Raw genomic sequence first — 21,863 nt, 5'->3', positions numbered from 1 at the left:
TCATGTGATTTTATTATCAGCATTATTACCAATACTATTAGTTATTCCCCTTATACCATGCTTACAATGTCTTGTTGTTGGTACTTTTCTTTAGGGAAAAAAAAGAGTAAAACCGAGAGAAGATTTTTTAAATGAAGCTTATGATGAAAAGATGTATTATTATGCTAGATTTTAAGAATAGTTGTACTTTTAACCCAACATGTTTGTAAACACCTAGGAAAGATGTATAATAAATGGATACATGGAAGTAAAGGCAAAATATGTATTGATAATGAAAACCACTCACCATCTTCTTTTTTAGAGGATTAACAAGGTTTAATGATTTAAACAATACAGGAGTTATAAAGAAGATTCTGATTATAAGGAAGTTGAAAAAACACGATGGAAGTTGACAATTTCTTGCTTTTATTTCATTGTTTGTTCAGGAAGAATCAACATCAAGTGTCCCGGATAGTGCCTCCTGGTCCCTTCCTATGTGAGAAATAAAGGAAGACAATCTATTTTGTTTAATTTATAATGAGGAAATTGTGGAGAAAAGGGAGTAAGAGAAACACGGGAGAGGGGAGAGAGAGAGAGAGAGAGAGAGGGAGAGACAGGGAGAGAGTGGAAGAAAGAGAGATAGAGAAAGGGGAAAGGGAGAGGGGAGAAAGAGAGAGAGGGGGACAGAGAGAGGGGGACAGAGGGGGAGAAAGGGAGACAGAGAAAGAGAGAGGGGGCACGGTGAGAAGAAAGAAGCATATATGCCTATACAATGTCATATATACTGTATTTCTTATTAGAAGATAATTTCATAAATGACTCCATGCTTATCACTATTGATCATAGCGTTTGAGAATTATAAATTGTAATCAGCAACAATTCTAAAACTGATACTGCTGGAACATCAACATTGAGAGAAGTATCTTTTTAAATGTCAGAGTAAGAACGCACGTTTGCTCATATCAGGGGCAGATCAAGCCGGCGGCAGGGGAGGGGGGGGGGCCCAATTCGTGATAAAATATTTACCGGCGAAACAGCCAGCCGGTGAATAAGCGGGAGGGGGGAGGGGGTAAGGAGCTTTTTTTTTTTTTTTGCCTCTGACAAATTGAAAATCGCGCCGGCAGATAAATCACTCAGTGGTAGGGGGCGGGGGGGGGGGGGGTGTAGTGAGCACTACTATTTTTTTTTAGCCCTTACCTTAATAATTTGAAAATCACCCCCCCCCTTGAGCACCAGGGGAGGGGGCCCATCTCCAAATAAAGGTCCGGGGCCCCTCCCTGTATCCGACACTGGCTCATGTCCACAGTCTCGTATAGGCCCACAATATTATAGTCTTAAACATTGCTTACTTGGGACTTGACAGGTATTTAAATCGTTAAAGCAAAATACATGTAAAAGGTTTATAAGTGGTGGATTGTTTACTCGGCTTCATTTACAGTTTTTGATTTGCCCCGTTGCCACACAACCCCCTCCCTCCCGTACATTAAAACAAATACTTGATAAAAAGTGATTGAGTCTAATTTGACATTTTGATGTTTATTAAGCAGCTCTGTATAATTATGTAACTGTGAGTAGAAAATCATTGGTTGAACATCTGCACTACAATTATCTTGTTTTATGTTATTGTACAAAACATACCGAGTCTATCGGAAAAGGGCTTGTGCACCAGCGCATATCGATTTAAGATCCTCTTCACTGATCATGGGGATGATCATGGGGATGGACTATCTTACGAACTACACGACCTCCAAATTTGAGGACTCGCCTCATCCATCTCTGCAAGGCTACCGCGTCATCAGGAGATGCAGCCTCCTCCGAGAGGGAGCCTTGCAAGGCCACAGCATCAGGAGATGCAACTTCCTCCGAGAGCATCAGATTCAGCACTGGTTGCCATAGAAACGAGATGGAATAAAAACAAAGAAAATACCCAGGGGGAAGCTTTCAAATATATATTTATGTACATACGCGCGACCAAAACAAGTTTTGGCTGGTTAAGGCGAGTGACGCATTTAGGGTGTCAAATTAATAGGCAAAAAATGAAAGGAAAACAAGGAAAGTTTGTTGAGTTTGTTAAAACACATTTAGAGTACCCTTGCCTGGAAAACACATTATATTCTTACTGCCCCCCCCCGAGTAAATTAGGGTCGTACGACAATATTATCATGTGTTAACAAAATGTCTTAATTCCACAGCTTTTCTGACAATAGCTTAGGGATTTCCTGACAGACTGCTTAACCCTAATAAGGCCGGGGGCATTATGCCCCCCTCCACAATTTTTCTGATTGTTCGGGAACGCATTTGGATGGCGACCCGCCGCTCGCAGACTTTTTTCTTTCGAGTCTTGCGCATCTTTTAAAAGAATTATTTTGAAAATCGGTCCTACAGTTACAAGGTCACGTAATCTTTTGTCTTTGCATGTTTGCCCGAAAATGGCTAATTTTCGTGATTTGTGTACAAAACATATGGAAATGTCATTTTTCCTAAAAATAGATCAAACATTGGTTATTCGGTCCTGTTTAAAGTTAAGGTGGTTGTTTTGGTAGTCAAAATAGTTGAATTGTAGTTAGAAATGAAATAAAACAACAAAAACCAATGAAAGCTATAGAAATTATCAAAACAAGAGATAATACAAGGAATAAGCTGGCTCTTCCAAATTTGTTGTCGTATTATTGATCCAAATAGTCTAATGAATATCTGTAGTGAAAAAGAATGCTTAAATATGAATAATATTTGGATTATGGGTAAAAATGTGATTTGTATGACCTTATTTGCATAAATTACCATAAGTATGCAAATTAGTGAATTTTTCAAAAATGTGAAATTATCATAGTATTCTATACACTTCACTGGACATGCGTGCAAATTTTCGCGGAGATCGGCCGTTTCACGGCCAGGATCTTAAGAGGGGGCCACAATGCCTCCCCCCGGCCGTATATAACACCTCAAATAGCCCAGCCTTTTTAGGGTTAAGGGGGCGGTCAAAACTTTTCAAGCATTGACGTCCCTGGCTGACTTATGTACTTACAAGTGTCCAATGCATCTTGCTCTTCAAAATTTTTGGCGCACACCATACTGGTTGCCACAATAGCACAGAGCACAAGAGCTACTTTGATCATCATCTTGACTAGTTTAGCTTGGGAAGCAGCCTGCAATATGTGAAAGGCTATTCTGTTTGGTTTAGCAAAAGAAGAACAAAGGAAACGAGAATTGGGAGTCATTCCTATCTTGCCGGTTCCGTATTTCTGTGCTGAATTCCTCGAAAACGTTCGTCCTTATTATATTGCTAGAATATGGGAAGAACTGAATAGAATAGCATTTTTCTATTTTCAAACTCTGAAACACCGTCGGTTGGAATTTTTTCCCCCAAAATGTAAAACGCATAAGAAATCGCGTTTTGAATGGTGAAATGCAAATTTTGCATAGTTAATTTTATAATAAAAAAGAGCCCATCCCGTTAGTACTCTCGTTATATTGGAAATAGTTGCCAATCTACGGATTTTTCAAACTGAGATGAGTATCAAACTTAAGAAGGTTGTCATTTAAAAAAATCAGTGTAATTATATTCAACACGATTTTCTGAAGATTCGCTTTCACGCATTATCACATGATCTGAAGGTATTTCCTTTTTATGTTGTATTTTCCATGATACAAATTTATTTAGGTCTATATTTAACGAATAAAATCAATCAATCAATTGGTCGCTTTTCCACCCTAGTTTGGATAACTCCTAGACTTATCAAGCTTTGGGTTACCAATTCCCGGATTAATTGGGTTAAAATCATTTTCACTACATTGCTATAATTTCTGAACGATATTAATGAGAAGTTAGCTTGTTAGTATCTAAGCTCATAACTTTGGACAGGGGCAGTGCAAATTTATTTATTATTGCCCAGGCTGCCATAAAAAAAAGAAATTCCTACTTACGCCGCCGACTTTAGAGATAGATAGATGGGTGATGCTATTACAGTATATACGATTGCAAATACCTCCGCAAAAATCAAACTGAAAAGCTATTTCAATAGACTTGTCTAACACAGATTGAAATGTGCGAACTTAATAACGATGCATTAGGTAATCCGGACTTGATTGACTCATCCACAGGACCAAATCACCTCTACATGATTGATATCTTCATACACTGATACACGATTGTAGTCCGAAGACTAACAATATCATGATTATAAATATAATGGGAATCATGACAAATCAAGGGTAAAGATTAAACATCAAAGTTTTGAATTACAAGTTATCAAAACTATAAGGCAGATTGTAGAATATATGCATTGTATTGGTGAATAATAAAGAAACAAGTAATATGCCATTTGAACGAAGCAAGATTTAGAAGTAGGCCAAAAAACATATTATCGAAAAATCAGTTTTGAACTGAAGTTCTGAAATAATAGTCTGCAAAGTAGAAAACAGATGCTTACCAATCTGGTGAGAAGGTTCTGAAAGCAGCTTGTTGCGGGCGAGATCAGCTCCTGAATTGATGACTGGAACCGATTATGGCTTCCCTTTTATGGAATTATTCCTCGCCACATTCCTCACCTGCGCCTCTTTGATCATTTTTGCGTGCGTGTAATGATTGATAGGACCGCTGGGGTTGGCCAGATGTTTTGATAACTGATAACTTTATTTTGATTTGAGAGACTTTGTATTCAATGAGAAAAAGAAATAAAGATATATGGGCGGATCATTTGAAAGTAGAATTAATCAATCTATCTCTTGTTCAACTATACTTCTTCATTAGGCTATAGATACACACGATCTTAGAAGTCATCAAGATCGGTTACACGTCTTTTTTCCTCAAAGATTCATATTTCCGAAGGTGAATATTTGCCAAGGTCAGTTAGTCCAAAAGTTTATCAATCTGAAGGTTTCTTATTCCAAAAGATTGTTATTCAAAAGGTTTGTAGTTCCAAAAATGAAATAGGGTTCATGATTCTGAAGGTTCCTTATTCCGAAAACGAGAGAGAACCCTGTTTCTAATTTTCGAAATTATGAACCTAATTTTGGCAGATTTAACAAACCTTCGGAAATGTGAGCTATCTATCATAGTGTTTAGCGTTAAATTATGTATCATATGAGAGGGAGCGTAGCGACCGGGGGAGTATGTTAAAAGAATTACAACTTGAGAGATATAGTGGGAGGCAGAGGTGCGAGGGAGAGAGGAGAGAGGGAAAGAGCGAGATGAGAGAGAGCAGAAAGAAGAGGAAGAAGAGAGGCAGGGGAGTGAAAAAAAAATTGAGTTCTTCTTGAGATTGGAATATTTGAAATTGCATCCTATAATTATATACATTTTCCTGCTTATTTATTTAGGAAGAAGAAAAGTGTGAATAACGGATTGGTTGAAATTTGAAGTTCGAATTTAATTTAGACTGAATTTGTATACACCACTTTCATGACAAGACATGCAAAAGTTTTAAAAAATGCAATAATAGATTTCTTACAAGTCTATATAGTCAAGACAATAACATTGGACAATTAAAGGGGCGGCAAAGCGTATTTTTTTCAAAGTGGGGGGGGGGGGCACCATAAAAAGGGCACTATTTGGAAGAAAAAAAGACACCTACAAATGGTAACATCGAAGCAAAATATTTAAATATCCTAAAGCGTAGTTAATACATAATCAGGGTAATTTGTAGCTTTTTGAGGTCACATAACGATTATTATTAGACGAACCTATCCAGATGGGGTTTTAAGCACAATCTCATAATGAAATAATAAATAAGACCTTCAATGTGCTTCTTAATGAGATAAACTATAAATGTAAGCGAGCGAAGCGAGCTAGTTTTGGAGGAGATTTGAAGGGGAAAATGCTCTCAGTCACTTTAAATTAAGGGAAAATGTTAGGGAGGCTATGAGAAGTCTCTTGTTTCTGGGAAGATGAGGGATAATAACAACGTTTTTCATATAACACGTATCGTAATTATGTCTCAGTCTTTTTAACATGAATGACATTTGGTAATGGAAATGCATTTGAGTTGAGTTTGAAAAATCAAACGTGGTCTCAAACTTTATATTTTTGAACAAAGGTCAATTGATTACCTTGGCTTAGGCAAGGAACGTTTTATAGCTTTAGAAAAGGAACGCGGTTGTTGTTCTAAAAGGGGCACACTTCGTTCTTAAGAAATGTGGGACATTGTGCCCCCTGCCCTTCTCCCGGCTCCACTACCTTTCTTGTAGTAGAAGCAAAAAGTTTCCAGTTATTACACAAAACTGCTCCGATTCTTTGAAAGTGCCCTTTGATAAGGCATTAGTTCTTACTACCAAGTCCCTCGGAGATGATGACTTAAAGCCATTGCCCCCTGGTCACGTTAAAACCAACCAACCAACTAGATATGGGACTTTAGATGATCGCAAAAGGGCACAATTTGTAAGCGGGAAATGTAGGTAAGACAAATGATGGGCACTCACATCAATGGCCAAACACATCAAAAGTAATAAGGAAAACTAATCAGATGTGAAAAGTGGCATTTATTAGAAGGGGAAAGGGGCAGTTATTAAAAAGGGAAAATGGGCACTATCAGAAGGGAATAGGACATTTCTCATACCTAAAAGAGGCACTCATCAGTAGTGGAAAGGGGCAGTTCTTTGATGGTAAAATGCACTTATTACAAATGAAAAGGAGCATTTGTCAAAGTAAAGGGGAGAACTTATCAGATCTGGATCGGGGTACTTATCGGAGTTGAAAAGACGACATTTATAAGAAAGGGGAAGGGACACTTTTTACAAAAAGAAAAGGGTACTTATCGAAGAGAAAGGGTCAGTAATTGGAAAAGAAGATGGGCGCGTGTTAAAGTAGAATATACACTTTTCAGAGGTAAAAAGGGGCACATCTTACACCTGAAGAGGGGCACTTATAAGAAGGCAAAAGGGACATTGATTAAAAAGAAAAAGGGGCACTTGTCAAAGTAAGAGGGGCATCGGTTAGATTAAAATATCAAATTAATAATGTATACACTTATAACCTCGACAAAATAATGACTATTATTTTTGTTTAAGTTCTCCATTAACAGCGGCGCCAGTCATCCACCATCAAACAACCTGCATACGATCTTTCCTCCGACTTGGCCAGACAAAATGATGAATGCCTATGCGTGCGAAAGACCTCCCGTCCGGGCCTCCCTTTACAGCGGCGCCAGCCATCCATCAACAAACAACCCGCATAAGATCTTTCCTCCAACTTGGCCAATTAAAAACGATCAATGCCTATGCGTGCGACTTTGAGAATATATCCGGCTTCACAAACGGGTAGACTCGGGTGGGGTTTCAAACTTTTCCGCACTCGGATTTTATCAAAGCAATCCATTATTTAATAGAATACTACAATGGGTCCTTTTAATACTTATTTATGTTGGTTATAGCCTAGCTTTATATTGTTCATTGTAAGTTTCATAAGAAAAAGACAGCTTTAATTTGTAGGTCATGGAATGTATTGTGTTTTTAATAGTTTTTATATATCATTTCATTTATTTATGCAGTTCTGAATACATAATAAAAATCAAAATACATTGAAAGATAATTTATATGAAGAAATATAAACCTATTTTAAACAGAACTATATGCCCTTTTTTTTTTAATTAATTGTTATTGTAATATTATTCCAACTTCAGTTTGAGGCCATTGTTGAGAATTACACACAAGAAAGTTGGTTGGTGAATGTTGGGTAAATTTTCCTGAATATTTTAGACAGTAATCTTATAATTTGAAATGCGGCCTCAAAACCTCTGATTGTAATAAGGCCAAGTATAACAAATTACGTATTTCTCGTCCAAGCCCACACCAATTTTTGGTGGCGCTTCAATATTTTTGTTATTTTCAAAAATTCCTTATTTGTTTTTCTTTTTAAATAGAAATCATAGTTATACTTGAAGTCAGCGTTACATCAGGGCATTTAAAAGAAACAAACTTGTAATTGTCGGGTATAAAAATGTGTGCTTGTTAAATGTAAGTGTGCAGCAGTAAGTAGTTTTTACACTTTTTTTTTTAGAAAAAGAAAACAGCTGTGGGCTTATATTACAAATGCTTTGGTGTTACTTTATTTATCTAATTTATATGTATTTTTTGTTATAAAAAAGAGGGAAACATCCTAAATACAGTTCTATGAGCAGTAATTACAAAAACTAACAGACGCATTTTAAACTCGCTTTGATATGAAGAAAGTATTTTTAATTTAACTCAGGTTTGCTTGATACTACATCAAAAAAATGTGGTTGACCAGTATATGGCTACATACCGCTAAAATGATCTTATATCAAAGAAAGGAAAGTTCTTTGCATACAATTCCACTACTAACCAGTGTATTTTGCAACTATTCCTTTTGATACTGCCCCCTTATTCTAATGTACTGCTATTCCATGGCTACAATATGACATCATTTACAAAATGAATTAGCCCACTTTCTATTGATACTAAACAAAGTGAGGATCATTGAGTTTCCAAACTTTTATGAGGGGTTTATATCATGCTGATGTCCCAATGCTATACAGGTTTTAACAAGGTATTATTTGAATAAACGTCATCTAGCTTCTTTTATGTAGTTAAATTTGGCCAAATTGCCACCCCTTATATTCAACCATAATTATGCTTACTTTAAAATGGTTATCACCACTAGAACACAAGGCACAAAAATATCCATTTACCTATTTGAATACAAGTTTTCAAGACAACATGTTGTTGAATGTGTAGTCTGGATATCCATGATGTGTGATTAGGGTTAAGGAAATGAAATATTGTGCATTATCTTGGCCCTCCCATTTGTAGGTCCAGATACATGTATTTTGTCCATTATACACTGTCAAAAAAAGTTGGGCAGATTTTACTGGGCAAATCAAAGTTGGGCAAATTTTGTCCAATAATTGGGTTATTTTCTTCCAACCATTTGCTATATTATTACCTCATGAAAGGTAAAAATAGGTTGAGTAGGTGTGACAGGGCAAATCGATGTTGGGCAAATGTCGTCCAACAATTGGGTTATTTCCTACCAACCATGTAGGTGCCGATGAAATAATTAGGTAATGTTATTGGGTAAATTAAAGTTGGGCCATTTTTGTCCAACATTTGGGCTATTTTTTCCCAACCCGGTTTTTACTACATGTATATTTACCCAATTAATTGTTCAAAATAAGTTGGGCAGATGTTACTGGGCAAACGTAAGTCGGACAAATATCATTCAACAATATAGTTATATTCTTATATTAGAGTTGTCGTGGTCGAGTGGATGTGACACAGGACTGTGGTTCACAGGGTCCGCGGTTCGATTCCCGCCGCGGCACTTATGTCCTTTTTATTTATAATATTATAATATTTTATCCAACTGAATTGCCCAACTAGAGTCTAATATGCTACACATTAGTGTGAGAATTGGGTGAATTTCTCATGTGGTAAATTTTTGCTGGTTAAAGTTTGGGTATTTTCTTTTTATCCAACACTGGGTAAATCATGCAAAATCCTAATGGACACATAATCGCCCTCATGTTGGGTAAAAATTGGTCAATTTTTTGCCCAATATTTTTTAGATTGTAGCTGTGGATTTCAGTATGCCATTACAACAACAAAAATGGCGTCAGTATTTCAAATATTTTGGGATCAGACCCCTTAGACTCTAGGGGCCTAGGTGCTCCTCTGCTCCTCCATAGTTTGCAAGCATATACTCTGATATAACACTTTACCACAAACCCACAATTCTTAAAGCCTTGAGCAGAGCCTAGACCTATCAGTTTCTTGCTGAGTCATGCAGTACAGAGCGTATTGTAGTCTCATTTTGCAGATACTTTTATACACAAAACCTGAGAAATGTGTGTGCCTCACACATTGTGCCTCACACACACACACACGCACGCACACACCAGGGCTCAAATTAATTTCATCCTTTTCCTCTCTGCTCCCCTCTCTCTTCTCTCCATCGTAAACGCTCCTCAATTGCATATTTATTGCTTCTCCCCTGTCACTGCATTTCTCGCTCTCTCTCTCTCTCTCTCTCTCTCTTTCATTCTTTCCCTTTCTGTCTTTAGTAGTCTATTCTGTTATCACTTCTCTTTCTCTTTTTTCCGCTTTCCTTACCTCACTTCCTCTCTCTCTCTCTCACACACACTTTCTCTTTCTTTCGCGCTCTTCTCCCTGCTCTTCCATGCCCCTCTCTTCTCTCTCTCTCTATCTTTATTCTTCTATTCAACCTTTTCACTTTGTTTGATTTTTGCCTCTCTCACTTTTTCTCATCGAAGTGTTGTTTTTCGTATTTTCCCTGTATGCCAACATAATCATACACTATTGATTTTATAGCACATAACAAAATAACCCAAATAAACATGCTAGGTTTGTTTTGCAAGTTCATGTGATTTTATTATCAGCATCATTACTAATACTATTAGGTATTCCCCTTATACCATGCTTACAATGTTTTTTTGTTAGTACTTTTCTTTAGGAAAAAGAAGCAAAACAGAGAGAACATTTTTTTTATTTGAATCTTATGATGAAAAGATGAAGTATTATGCCAGATATTATGGTTGGTGTACAGTTAACCCTATACATATATTTGAAAGATGTATAATGAATAAAAACATGGGAGAATCAGAAAATATATGTTATTAATGAAAACCACTCACCATTAATTCATTTTAGAGGATTAACAAGGTTTAACGATTTAAACAACACATGAGTGATAAAGAAGATTCTAATTATAGGGAAGTTGCAAAAACACGATGGAAGATGACAATTTCTTGCTTTTATTTCATTGTGTCTTGAGAAAGAATCGACATCAAGTGTCCCGGAAGTTTTGTCACGGTCCCTTCCTTTGTGAGAAATTAAAAAAGGCAATATCATTTGTTTGAAACATATTGAGGAAAATGTAGAGAAAAGGGAATCAGAGAAAGACGGGAGAACGGAGGAGAAAGGGAGACAGAGAAAAGAGGAGAGAGAGGGGAAGAAAGGGAGACATAAACAAGGGAAGAGAGAGTAGGAGAAATGAAGACGAAGAAAGGGGGAGTGAGAGAAAGGGGTAAAAAGATAAAGAGAGAGGGGGAGAAAGGGATACCAGAGAAAGAATGGGAAAGGGAGAGGGGCACAGTGAGAAGAAAGAAGCATATAGACCTATACATGTTTATTTTTGTTCTTATTAGAAGAAAAAAATCTTAATGACTCCATATTTATCACTATTGATCAATTGATACTGCTGGAACATCTAAATTGAGAGAAGTATCTTTTTTAATGTCAGAGTAAGAACTTAAGTATGATCATGTTCACAGTCTTGTATAAGCCCACAATATTGTATTCTTAAACATTGCTTACTTGAGACTTGACAGGTATTTAAATTGTTAAAGCAAAATACATGTAAAAGGTTTATAAGCGGTGGATCGTTTACTCGTCTTTATTCATTGTTTTGATTCGTTCCCTTGCCACCACCCTCTCCCTCCCCTACATTAAAAAAGTTTTAAAAAGGTTTTAAAAAGGTGATTGAGTCTAATTTCAAAATTTGATGATTATCAAGCAGCTCCATACTGTGAGTGGACACTATGAACATGACTGACAATGAAAGCGGACAAAATATACAGTTCCTCAGGTAGACAAAGGAACATCCCTTCACTGCTATTATGTAAAAATGTGTAGAACAGGTGTCACATGCATTCATCTTTTTACATAATAGCAGTGAAGGGATGTTCTTTTGTCTACCTGAGGAACTGTATATTTTGTCCGCTCTCTTTGTCCGTAATGTTCATAGTGGGACAATCATTGGTTGAACATCTGCACTACTATCATATTGTTTCATGTTATTATTGTTCAAAAATACGTACCGAGTCTAACGGCCAAGGGCATGTGCACCAGCGCAGATCGATTTAAGATACTCTTCGCTGAGATCCTCTTCTTTCATCTCCGGGATCGCAGCCAGAATTTTAGCACCTAAGATGAACATGAAATGTGAAAATATGATGAAACGAGGAAAGGGGACTGGTCAGGCGAAATATTTAAAAGAATTATGTAAAGCGTCCCCGCGCCATCAGCTTCCTTTTTGACGCCGCCTGTTTTTTTTATTTTATTTATTTTTTTAATTAAAAAACGAAAAACATATATACTGCTAAAAGGATATTTTTTCGGGGAAAAAATGTAACATAAAAGCTGGCGGCCATCATGAAAAGAAGCTCGGCCGGACGTCTTGGAAAATGTGCCGGGCGGCTATTTTTGGAAGAAGAAAAAGGGGCCTTAATGGGGTTTTTTGGGGGAGGGGGGGGGGGGTGTAACACCCACAAATGCAATAATGCCCACAAATGTAATAACGCCCACAAATGTTATAACACTTTACCCACAAATGTAACAACACCCACAAATGTAATAACACTTTACCCACAAATGTAATAATTTCACCCACAAATGTAATAACCACTTTACCCACAAATGTAATAATTTTGAATCACCCACAAATGTAATAATGACTTTACCCACAAATGTAATAAATTTGAAGGGATATTTTGTCGAATTTAAAACTAAAACCCTGTAATAAAGCATGGGTATAGCGCGCAGTCTTTGCTCCAGACCCGGTTATTTCAAAAAATTTAAAAAATCTTCAAAACTAAGACCCCACCATCTTCCAAACTAAGACCCGGTAATAAAGCATGGGTTTAGAGCGTAGTTTTTCTTCCAGACCCGGTTATTTCAAAACTTTTTAAAAATCACCAAAACTAAGACCCCATCATCTTATTCCTGTGGAAGAACATAAGTATTGAGTGTAGTCTTTCCTCCAGACCCGGTTTTTCAAAAGTTAAAAAACAAACAAAAAATAAAACAAAACAAAACAACAAAACAAACTTTTAAACTAAGACCCCTCCATCTTCCAAATTAAGACCCGGTAATAAAGCATGGGATTAGAACGTAGTCTTTACTTCAGACTCGGTTATTTAAAAAAAAAAGCCTTCAAACTAAGACCTCACCATCTCATTCCTGTGGATTAACATGGGTATAGAGCGTAGTCTTTCCTCCAGATCTGGTTATTTCAAAGGAAATAGAAATTTAAACAAATCTTCGAAACTAAGACCCACCATCTTATTCCTCTTTTTTTTCATTTAAAAATAAATTAAATTATTACATATGTGGATACAACACGTCACAAATAAATGATTGGTCGGCGTTCACACGAACTGACGAATCAGTCAAAATGGTCCAAATATATAACACACAGAGGAGGGACCGATTCGATGGTTCGTTGACCGTCGACGATTTCTTAATCATGTAAATATTCTAACGCCCACAAATACCGTGGAATTCAATGTTCGTAGAAAAAAAAGTAATTGAATAAGTGACCTTAAATGTATCTAAATATTGACGCTGATTTTTTTATGCATGTGATTATGAAATATGTTCACGATATGTAACATATATTTATATATATATATATATATGTACGCTATTAGTGACATTGAAACGTTGGATTGCGATGTTATATTTTCATGAGTGCGTGAATGAATTATCTTTCTTCATGTGATGAACGTATCAATTACTTATAATGAAGACTACCAATTGGTACGCGGTACACATATGGAAACGTTTGCTTGTATTTGTCTCATAAAAGAATTTGATCACGAACTGACTCCCACACGGTGTTGAGTGCTCAGGGATCATAGGCCACTGGCTTCATCGGGCAGGTAGTTCCATTATGTGAATGGGTAAATTAACTATTACAAAATGAGGGGACACATTACATTGTACAAAAGGGACACACATTGTTTTTATTGTGCAGAACATACACTTTTATTGACTTATTATTGCATGGAACTATAGTTTATATATAAAACCTAAATGCATTTTGTATTCTAACAATTGGAGTACAAAGAATAATAACAGGTGAATGAAATGCATAAACACCACAAACACCTGGGGAGGAAGCATTCATAAATTTGAATACGATGAAACTATAAAACCAAAATGAAATTTGCGTTCTGGCGATTGGAGTACAAAGCATGATAGTAGGTGAATGAAATGCTTCAACAGCAACAAAAACACCTGGGAAGTTAGGAAGCATCCATAAATTTGAATAATTTTGTTGATAAACGACTCCGCATGTGGACGTTTGTTGGAGCAGAAAGCAGTGGATTCTTAACAACACGAACCCATTTAACAGAATGTCAGAACGTTAATTAAATTTGGCGCGGTTGGAAAATGCATCTTTCTACCCTGCGTCTTTAATGGTACGATCCAGTAAATTAAAACAGTAAAATGGGTCTTATTTTAAAATTACTCATTAAACAAAACTCAAAACTTCAGTGATATCAGAAAAAATATGTTATATCTTACTAATAATTAAAAAAATATGTATAAACATTGTGAAAGTGTCGCATTTTACGATAAAAGACACCGATTTAGCGAAGATGACGTCATTAGTGCGCTTGCATCAGGGAATTCAAGGTCAAAATGTCAATTCAGACGCTGATAAGTTATTAGTCGAGCCTTTTTTTCCCTTTATTCCGACAAAATTATACAATCAATCAAAATAAGTTTGATACCAGAAGAAAGCTAACGATTAGTATTTTCATTAACCGCTTGCCCCAAAGTCTCTTGACCACAGTGAAACGAGTGAGAGCTTGCGAGAGCGGCCAAAGTGTGATTGAAACTCGCTATTTGCTCTTCTCCAACGCAAAAAGAGACGACATTGTGCTGGATAAATGTATTTTTTCCGACAAAAGTACAGAAAATTTGCATATGGTCTTTTTATATTATACTTTATGAAATGTTACCCGAGTGACTTCCGGGCGCCCCAATGCTGGAAAGAAACGCACATTTTAGAAAACTTCACTTTTTCATGGAAAAATGCTTATTTGTTCTATGCACGCAAGTCAGATTGAGCGGATGATACAACGTTTCCATATGGGTGTGAATTCATGAGAACGAAATTTATTCAAAGGCAAATACAAACATAACACATTTATATTACAGTTTTCCCTACTTCTGAAACACTCAAGCAGCTATATAAACAAGAACAAGTCTGAAATGATAATCGGTGAACATGCAAATAACAACGCATACTTTCATATAACAAATCATAAATAGCTGTATAACGAGATGGCGCGAAACATATTTGCATGTTTTGAATGAACGATTGCAGAACCCTTTGACTGATAAAATATCTATATACTCTCTCAATCAATGTGAGTAAATTGCAGAGGTTATGGTTTTATAGTAATGCAATGATGGATACATCGATTTTGTAAGATAGAAAGTATTTTATTCCAAACGAATGAAGAGGTTGTTTCATTAATATACAGACGGTAACAGAACCAAAATAATTATTACGTATAAAAAGGTGGAGTAACTCACATGTCCTTTACAAGCAAACATGGTTATAATTTGGGCAATATTGAACCTGATAACATCAACTAAACTTGATATAAAAAACGCAAACAACCTAACACGTGACAATTCTTCTAAGCTAGGAAAAACAAGAGAACAAGATGCCGAAATACTAAATGTACCTGGCTTTCTGTAACTTAGTATTCGTCCATATAAAACTACTTAACACGTACAACTCCAAAAGTTTTTCAGTAATACTTTTCAGATGCTTTAAGAGTAGACGGAGTTGAAATGAAGTATGACTGATCAAAAGGAAATAATTATTTTAATTATACAATGAGATAAAGAATATTAACAACCTTTACCTGATCTCTGTTGAAGAGTTTGGCGTTTGTCACTTTTGAGCCATTTTTCAACCTTAAACAGAAATCTGATTAAAGACATAAATGCAAAAAAAAACATACACTTGTATAAGGATTATAAATAAATGAATATGTTAGTGATTTTAAAAAGCAATAGAGGCATGTAGTTTCCAGATATTTGCTTTAACACTGAGATAACATATTTTATGATATATAGTTCACTCATATTACACATACATTTTCTTTACAACGGTTTATACACTTATAGTGTAGACAAAAAATCACACATGATTGGTCTGTAATATACTACGTGAGGATTAACCCGTTTAATGCATAATTGTTAGTTTGTTTTTGGTTGTGCGATCTTTTTCAATGAAGATCTTCTAAACACAGCAAAAACTAAAGTTTATCCTAATCGAAATAGTGTAACTTTATAACGAAATGGAACTTACGAAAATAACATGACAAGATTGTACGCTAATTGACTAACTTAATTGTGAAAATAAGGATGACATTTAGAGTCATGCATGAGTGAGCACATTGAAAACAAAACTGTCACTTTTCAAAAGTGACATATTCAGTTTCCGGTACATATTTAAGTGCTGTCTTTTTCTCACCCATGGTCTACATAATTACAATCTCAATCTCAATATAACACGTACATGTACAAGATTTAAATATATATAAATATATGTAAATATGTATGTATATATAAATATATTTTTTACACACATACACATATAGATATTATACATATATATATATATATATGTATATGCGTGTGTGTGTGTGTGTGTGTGTGTACATGTATTTATGATTGTATTTTGTGCTCGTCGGTCAGGGATGTGTTCACTTGATATGACTCTACAACTATGGAAGCAATGAAAAAATAATTATCTTTATTATAAGTTCGAATAGAATACAGATAAATTTTAATTCCGTTCACTTGGGAGCCAAATTATACACATTGACACATTTTAGACAGAAATAATCATATAAAGGAGTAACAGACCCATATCACATATCTAGAGAGATATACACCCACTTGAATTTATAAGTGAACATTTGAAATGCCCACAAAAATACCTTGTTTATTAATGTGATCACGAAACGTGTACTTAACCTGTCGGTATACAGTGAAAATACACGACAATAAACAGCTCTATGTGTATATGATTAGTGTTCGTATGATTGTGATAAGTGCACAGGTATGGTTTGACACGTTTACAAAACGGAAAGAACAGTGGTTACTACTTCTTGGACGGTCTTTTCCAAAAGACACGTGTGATTACAAACCACCCTGGTCTCATTGCTCCTACTCTTTTTAAAATCAACCAGGCGAAATACCATGTACTTCCACAAAAGTAAGACCGAAGTTTCAGCGCAAGACCGCTACTTTTACCAGCACATCTGATAAGTTTATTAACACTGATAACGCATTCTTCTGGCAATTTCAAAATCTCCTGAATGAAAGGATTGATGTAAATCTCGGGTTCTTGTACCGATTGGGCAGCTTCGTTGACTGCCGCATTAAACCGCCAGTTTACACAACGTAAGAACTGCCTTGAAACAACGTCCATGGTAATTGCGTGTTCAATTATCTTTACCACCATCTCGAAGGGTAGTTTATCGAAGGCAGACATGTTATCTTGATCGGATACAACTTCATCTTTTAGGTCATCATCCATTATATTATCACCTATTTTGTCAATCACTTGCTTATTACTTCCGTTAGCGCAAACGTTTTCTTCAGTTACAACGTCGTTATTTTCACCCAAACTTGTATCAGGCATGGCAATCAATTCTTCCTCAACACCGTTAACACTCACAGATTCGCCATATGTATCATTTATCACGTCCTCGTCAAGTTCACACGTCGATGACTCGTCATTTTGATCACTTATCATACCCCGATCACTCCTGCACTCATCAGGTATCATGTCGTCATTATCCGAGCCACAGTTCACAAGCTCACTATTCACTTCATTGTCACTGTAATTACATGACACCCCTTCATCGTCAATATCAATACCAGCTTCATTTTCAGATTCCTCTAGTTCATTACCGTCTTTTACGTCACCACCATAAACAACCTGAATACTATTTGCAACGATATTACGTATTTGATTGTGATCATGTGTCAGTGAAACGTAGTGATCTCCATGACCTTCAGCAAAGTGACCTAAAATAATGTATGGCATGGTTGGAGAAAAAACATTCGTGCCATACGGACGGATCAAAGTCGTCCCCCCGTTTAACGTTGACAAGATGAGGATTTGGAGGTTACACATTTAAGCAACGGCTTGCAGTGTCACCTGGTCCCCGTATGTACCGTCTTCAGACATACGACTTAGGTAGTTTATTCGCTGTTCAATAAGAAACGAATACCACTGTGTGTGACTATTACCCAAGTATGGGTGGTTTTCAAGATAGTGCACCACTTCCTGTCTTAGCGTATCATGGGACCTAAATACACCGAGGGTTTGTAATTGGCCTGAGACAGCATCAAACTGGCAATTGCCGTCGCCTTTGGGATCATGATGTATATCAAGATCAAACTTGTTTCCAAGCTGATTGATCCGGCCGTTATTGTCCAGAGATATATAGAATGTTTGAAAATGACGCTTTCGATGGACCTTGCCTTTACTTTTTTGTTCATTCTCTCTTTCGCGTCTCCTTTGAGCAGATAACGTGTCAGCTGTTTGGGCTAATTTGGGCTTTGTTTGTGAACTTTACATGAAGACGACCGTATGATTGACTATGTGAAAGTACTTTATGTATGGACGTTTCTGACAACCCTGTGAAATAGTTTTTCAGACGGTAATTCAAGCATCTTGCCCCCGCCCCCTTGACGGCATGGAAGTGTTCTTTGACTACACTGGATAGTTCCGAACTTTTAATGACTTTCTTTCCATCTTGATATAACACTGGAGGCTCCCCTTCAACGGTGAAGTGCTCTCTGTAGCGATGGTAATGAACAATGGCAGATCTTTCAGTCTTTGTTCTTTCAGCACATGGTACACTGAATGTTCCCTGAACTAGTTTGACTATTATGTCGTATATATCATCCTTCATTGCCGACGGTTGTCTTGCACCACGACCCTCGATGCTTGCCACACTCAGTAGGACACAAAACAAGACGATCCTCATGCTGGGAAAAGTGAAATGAAGTGAGATGGTTTGGTAACTTTTTCAAAACATATGCAATTTTTGGAGAAAAAAGGGGGAAAAAATGGATAATAAAAAGAACTATGATCGAAATACAGCTAAAAGTATGTAAATCATAATTTTCCAACATGGATGAATCATTCAAGCTTTCAAACACACTTTTTTTAATATTTTTTTTTAACAATTCTTATTTCTCCAAATGTGTAATACAAACCATAACATACAATTGAATAAAATAAACGAGTTCAATATTGATGCTTTTACATAAACATAATTAAACACAATCTTATTTGCAATATATATATAACTTAGCAACAAAGTAAACGTATAAGTACTTAAACATAATATGTCAATTGTAAATGTTATTCACTTATATAAAGTATAAAAAAAACTTTAAAAAATCTGGAGGTAATTTTACTGGAACAATCCTGCCCCATCCCTGCCCCCCTCCATCACACAAACATACTCACCCACCCACACACATACTCACTGTAGTAATGTGATATTTGCTATATGTATATCCATCAGAAACTTGTCTGTACGAAACAGTGAAATACTGCTCTCTCCGGCAGAATAAAGTAAGCTTAGCAACGAGCCAAATGGCGTATACTTCTAGCTGTGTTACCTTCGTATTTATGGACATATAAGATACGACATTCGGCGACGAGGATGGGATGGGAACCCACGCTCAACAGCCTTAATGCACCTTCTCCAACATTATAGGAAACTCTATCTCAAAGAAGGGAGAGGTGTAGTAATGTGATATTTGCTATGTATATCCATCAGAAACTTGTCTGTACGAAACAGTGAAATACTGCCCTCTCCGGCAGAATAAAGTAAGCTTAGCAACGAGCCAAATGGAGTATACTTCTAGCTGTGTTACCTTCGTATTTATGGACATATAAGATACGACACTCACCCACCCACCCACCCCCACACACCCCCCACACACACCCACACTACTCACTCAGTGGATGTCTGCATGCTTACATTCTCAACTCAAGAAAAATATACTAAATAAGTTATCCAGGCCGCAAAATAGAGTTACCCTTTTTACAGGCTCACGGTGGAGAAGAAAACAAATCTTAATTCATTTTAAGCTGATCCCACTCGCGCACACACACACACGCACACCCACACACACACACACACACACGCACCCTCACACATGTACACCCCCGCATGCACCCCCCCCCCACACACACACACACATACACACATGTAAATTAATGCCAATGACAAGGTCCAGCACCAGGCCCAGCCAAGCCAAGTCCAGGCTTGCCCAGGTTCAGCCAAGATTAGGTCCAGCCAAGCCAGGTCCAGCCCATCCCATGTCCAGCTAAGCCAGGTCCAGCCCGGCCCACGTCCAGTCAAGCCCAGTCAAGGTCCAGTCGAACCCAGTCCAGCCAAGGCCAGGTCCAGTCAGTTCCAACCACGGGGCAGCCATCAAGCCATATCAAGCCCAGGTTCAGCCCAGCCCAGGTCCAGCCGAAGTCTAGGTCCAGCCAAGTCCATGTCCAGCCTAGCCCAGATCCAGCCAAGCTCATCAGCTCCAGGAACCGGAAGTGGGGGCAGCCGCCCCCCCCCCCCCAAAAAAAAAGCACCGAACCGTCCCAGATGTAAGATTATCTATTTAGATCTTGCCAGTGCCTGTTACTGTTAGATCTGGTCCCGGTCTGGCTCAGACAATCTGGCTATCTAGGTTATTGGCTTGGCTTAAGAGTCTAAATTCATCCCACTGTCCAAAGTCACAATATAGCTGTACGTTAATACGTTCTACTCACGCACACATTCACTAACTCCCATAGATCACTGTATATAAATAACATGAACCTAGATCTACCTGATTTTGGTCAGTACACACTTTCGTAACAGAAGAAGCAGTCCTTGCCACTTGCTTTTATTGTTCTATGCTTTTGATTTCTACAATATCTTCTGGTCTTTCTGGATATTGTACTTCAATGAAGTAATTGATATATCTGCCTGATTTAAGTGCTCAATATTAAGAACGTCTCCGTCACAGTTTTGTTTATTGCTGTGATTTGTTGTAACTTTAGTGTTCTGACACTGCTCATTACCATGGAGCTACAACCACGAGAGAGGGGACTCCCCCGAAAGAAATGTCAGACATAATCTCTAATCGAGAATCTAGGACACCTACCCCCCTGCCAACTACCCCCAGCTAACTACCCCCTAGAATGATAACCCCCCCCCCCCCTAACTACCCCTGGACATCTACCCCGGACAATACCCCCCCCCCCGGACATCTACCCCAAGTCAAGTACCCCCCGGACATCTATCCCCGGGCAACTACCCCCAAACATCTACCCCCCGTCAAATACCCCCGGATATCTACCCCCCCCCCCCAATCCAACTATCCCCTTCCAACTACCCCCAGCCAACTACCCCCACCCTGAAAACTACCCCCGGACATCTACCCCATCCAACTACCCCCGGGCAACTACCCCCAACTACCTTAATTTGCTTGGGGGTAGATGTCCGGGGGGGGGGGTAGTTGGAGGGGGAGTTAGTTGTCCTGGGGGAGGGGTAGTTGGATGGGGTAAGATGTCCGGGGGTAGATGACCGGGGAGGGGGTAGTTGACTGGGGGTAGATGTCCGGGGGTAGTAAGCTAGGTGGTAGTTAGCTATACCCATGCTTTATTACAGGGTTTTAGTTTTGAACAAATTCGACAAAATATCACTTCAAATTTATTACATTTGTGGGTAAAGTTATTATTACATTTGTGGGTGATTCAAAATATCACTTCAAATTTATTACATTTGTGGGTAAAGTCATTATTACATTTGTGGGTGATTCAAAATTATTACATTTGTGGGTAAAGTGGTTATTACATTTGTGGGTGATATTATTACATTTGTGGGTAAAGTGTTATTACATTTGTGGGTGTTGTTACATTTGTGGGTAAAGTGTTATTACATTTGTGGGCGTTATTACATTTGTGGGCATTATTACATTTGTGGGTGTAACAGGGGGGGGGGGGGGCTTAAAAACACTCGCTGGAGATGCGAAGGTTGTGAGTTCAATAGCCGAAATGACATTTCCTATATGTCCCTAAG

General features: G+C 37.5%; 1 long non-coding RNA gene across 1 annotated transcript; it reads right to left on the bottom strand.

Moving 5' to 3' along the window:
• LOC100887962 lies at nt 1-4,470 on the bottom strand. Its single transcript, XR_004063655.1, has 4 exons — nt 4,410-4,470; nt 3,005-3,147; nt 1,618-1,862; nt 1-471 (listed from the first exon to the last, which is right to left on the bottom strand). It is a non-coding gene; the product is annotated as an uncharacterized LOC100887962 (long non-coding RNA).
• Nucleotides 4,471-21,863: the final 17,393 nt, after the last annotated feature.

The sequence above is a fragment of the Strongylocentrotus purpuratus genome, unplaced genomic scaffold (assembly GCF_000002235.5).
Source record: "Strongylocentrotus purpuratus isolate Spur 01 unplaced genomic scaffold, Spur_5.0 spur5_scaffold_12, whole genome shotgun sequence".
NCBI classification, from domain to species: Eukaryota; Metazoa; Echinodermata; class Echinoidea; order Camarodonta; family Strongylocentrotidae; genus Strongylocentrotus; species Strongylocentrotus purpuratus.
This window is presented reverse-complemented; position numbering and strand designations above follow the sequence as displayed.